Source organism: Musa acuminata, chromosome BXJ3-10, assembly GCF_036884655.1.
Source record: "Musa acuminata AAA Group cultivar baxijiao chromosome BXJ3-10, Cavendish_Baxijiao_AAA, whole genome shotgun sequence".
NCBI classification, from domain to species: domain Eukaryota; kingdom Viridiplantae; phylum Streptophyta; class Magnoliopsida; order Zingiberales; family Musaceae; genus Musa; species Musa acuminata.
The window spans coordinates 5,289,208-5,293,552 of record NC_088358.1 but is presented as its reverse complement, the minus strand read 5'-3'; positions in this window follow the sequence as shown (position 1 = coordinate 5,293,552).

Sequence of the window (4,345 nt, the reverse complement as noted above, 5' to 3'; positions counted from 1 at the left end):
AATATGTGATTCGGCTTTTGATATTTGGAGAACTCTTGAGGTCACTCATGAAGGCACTAGCCGAGTGAAAGAGTCCAAAATCAACATCCTTGTGCACTCTTACGAACTTTTCCGAATGAAACCAAGTGAGTCCATCGGAGACATGTACACCCGGTTTACGGATGTCATCAATGGACTCAAAGCTCTTGGTAAAGATTTTACTAACTTTGAACTAGTAACTAAAATCTTAAGATCCCTCCCTAAAAGTTGGGATCCAAAAGTTACGGCCATTCAAGAGGCCAAAGACCTTAAAGCATTCCCTCTTGAAGAACTCATTGGGTCTCTAATGACCTACGAAATGACATGTCAAGCTCATGACGAGCTCGAGAACCCCCTTCCAAAGAACAGGAAGGATATTGCACTCAAATCATAAGAAGACCACTTGAAAGGAACATCAAGTGATGAGGACAGTGACAATGACATTGCACTTTTGACTCAAAAATTTAAAAAATATTTAAGAAAGAACAAACTTAAAAATAATGTAAAAAATAAATCTGAACAAAAGAAGGACCAAGTGATTTGCTATGAATACAAAAAATCGGGACACTACAAGAACGATTGTCCTCAAGCCAAAAAGAGGACATCAAAGAAGAAGGCGTTTAAGGCAACGTGGGATGATTCAAGCGCATCCGAAGAAGAGGAGTCCAACACCGAGCAAGTTGCTCATTACGCGCTAATGGCGTTAGGAGAAGAGGTATGTGATTTATTTAATGAAGATTTATCTTTTGAAGAACTATCTATCGCTTTTCATGAATTATTTGATGAATGTAGAACTGTTAGCAAGAAGTTAAGTATCTTAAAGAAAGAGCATGCTTTGCTACAAGATAAGTTTGATAGTCTTCAAACTCCTCCATGCTCTAAGTGTGAGCACTTAGAAGTAATAAAAAATAAAAATTTGCTTCTTAAGGAAACCTTAAACAAGTTTAAGGTTGGTAGCAAAGGATTAGATATGATCCTTGCACACAAGGGTCACATCGCAAATAGAAATGGAATTGGATTTGTAAAAGGATTACATCAAAATCCTACCACTTTCATAAAAGGACCTACATTACATGTTTCCTCTTATATGAAATGCAACTTTTGTTGCAAATCCGGACATATTGCCTACAAATGCCCATTTAGGAAAATTAGTTCACAAAAATTAATATGGGTTCCTAAAGGAACTATAAAGAATTCAATCATAAATAACAAAGTTAGTGGGTCAATTTTTGAGGCACCCAAAATCAAATGGGTACCTAAAAATCATCCTCTTTTGTAGACAAACCCACAAGCTAGGAGCAAGAGATGGTATCTCGATAGTGGATGCTCAAGACATATGACTGGAGATCCATCTCATTTCTCTATGCTCACTAGCAAAGAAGAAGGGTACGTTACCTTCGGAGACAACAACAAGGGCAAAATCATTGGCAAGGGAACTATTGGTAACAAATTTAATTTTTCCATTGATGATGTCTTACTAGTTGATGGATTGAAACATAATCTCTTGAGTATTAGTCAACTATGCGATAAAGGTTACATCGTTAGATTTGAATCAAATATGTGCATTATTGAAAAACCAAATCATAACATGACTATGATTGCTTTAAAACAAAATAATGTCTATACCATCAATCTTGATGAACTAAGTAATGAAATGTGCTTCTCCGCCGTAAATGATGATGTTTGGCTTTGGCATAGGAGATTAGGCCATGCAAGCATGAAAACAATATCTAAGATCTCATCTCAAGAATTAGTACGAGGAATTCCAAATATAAAGTTTATTAAGGACAAAGTATGCGATGCATGTCAACTAGGCAAACAAATAAAAACAAGCTTCAAACCAAAAAATCAAATTAGCACTACTAGACCATTACAATTGATCCATTTGGACTTATTTGGACCTATTGATACAACAAGTCTAGGTGGAAGCAAATATGCTTTTGTGATTGTGGATGACTACTCTAGATACACTTGGACCTATTTCTTAGCTCACAAAAGTGATTGCTTCAAGTGTTTCTCTAAATTTTGTAAACTCACTCAAAACAAAAAAGGCTTCATGATTTCATCAATTCGGAGTGATCACGGTGGTGAATTCCAAAACCGTGACTTTCAGAATTTTTGCGAAAGTAATGGGTACAATCACAACTTCTCAACTCCAAGAAATCCTCAACAAAATGGAGTAGTTGAAAGGAAAAATAGAAACCTACAAGAAATAGCAAGAACTATGTTGAATGAACATAGTTTACCTAAGTACTTTTGGGCCGAAGCCGTAAATACGGCTTGCTACATCATGAATAGAGTCCTAATAAGACCATCCTTATCCAAAACTCCCTATGAATTATGGAATAACAAAAAACCAAACATCTCCTATTTTAAAGTTTTTGGTTGTAAATGCTTTATTTTAAATGAAAGGGATGCTTTAGGAAAATTTGATGCTAAATCCGATGAAGGCATCTTTCTTGGTTACTCTTCCGTTTCTAAAGCTTTTCGGGTTTTTAATAAAAGAACTTTAGTAATTGAAGAGTCTATTCATGTAGTTTTTAATGAAATTTCTGATTTAAAGAAAAATGATTTTGATGATGATCTTGGTTTTGATAATTTGAATTTAAATGAACCCTCTCCTCAAAATAGCCATTTGAATGCATCTTCTTCCGAAATTTCTTTACCAAAAGAATGGAAGTATGTAGATGCTCATCCAAAAGAGCAAATTATAGGAGATACATCAAAAGGGGTTCAAACTCGTTCTTCTTTCAAAAATTTCTGTGCTAATGCCGCTTTCCTTTCTCAAATTGAACCTAAATGCATTGACGAAGCCTTAAAAGATGATTTTTGGATCATTGCAATGCAAGAAGAATTGAACCAATTTGAGAGGAATGAGGTATGGAAGCTTGTTCCTAGACCAAGTGACCACTTAGTCATAGGTACTAAGTGGGTCTTTAGAAACAAGCAAGACGAAAATGGTATCGTGGTTAGAAACAAGGCTAGATTAGTGGCCAAAGGTTTCAACCAAGAAGAAGGTATCGATTACGAAGAAACCTTCGCTCCCGTGGCTCGATTAGAAGCCATAAGGATGCTCCTTGCCTATGCTAGTAGTAATAATTTTAAACTATTTCAAATGGATGTTAAAAGTGCTTTCTTGAATGGCTTTATTTCCGAAGAAGTATTTGTCGAACAACCTCCTGGATTTGAAAATTCTCTTCTTCCTAATCATGTATTCAAATTGACTAAAGCTCTCTATGGCTTAAAACAAGCTCCTAGAGCTTAGTATGAAAGGCTTAGTTCCTTTCTTATTTTAAATAATTTTACCAAAGGCAAGGTTGATACTACATTGTTTATTAAACATTTTGAAAATAATTTTCTTGTTGTGCAAATTTATGTTGACGATATTGTGTTTGGCTCTTCGGATGAATCACTATGTGAATCATTTGCCAAATGTATGAGTCTTGAATTCGAAATGAGTTTAATGGGGGAATTAACTTTCTTTTTAGGATTACAAATCAAACAACTTAAGGATGGTATATTTATTAACCAATCTAAATACACATTAGAATTGTTAAAACGATTTAACATGGATAATTCAAAAGCAATAAACACCCCTATGAGTACTGCGACTAAGTTAGATATGGATGAAAATAGTGAAAATTTCGATCAAAAAACATATAGGGGAATGATAGGTAGTCTACTCTACCTTATCGCGACTAGACCGGATATTATGTTTAGTGTAAGACTTTGCGCTAGGTTTCAATCTAATCCTAAATTATGTCATCTTAAGAGTGTTAAAAGAATATTTAGATATCTTAAAGGAACTCCAAATTTAGGATTGTGGTATCCAAAATCTGAAAAATTCGATCTAATAGCTTATGCAGATGCCGATTTTGGCGGATGCAGGATAGATAGAAAAAGTACATCCGGAACATGCCAATTTTTAGGACATGCACTTGTTTCTTGGACTTCCAAGAAACAAAATTCAGTCGCACTATCTACGGCGGAAGCCGAATACATAGCTGCAAGTGCATGTTGTGCACAAGTCATTTGGATGAAAAATACATTAGAAGACTATGGAATTCACTTTAAAAATATTCCCATAAAATGTGATAATACTAATGCCATATGTCTTACTAAAAATCCAATTCAGCATTCTAGAACTAAGCACATCGACGTTAGGCATCATTTCATACGCGATCATGTCCGTAACAATAATGTTGTTCTAGAATTCATTGACACAAAGCATCAATTAGCAGATATATTCACAAAAGCCTTGAATGAAGACCAATTTGAATTCATTAGAAGGGAATTAGGTATGTTAAATTGTCCCTAAACAATAAAC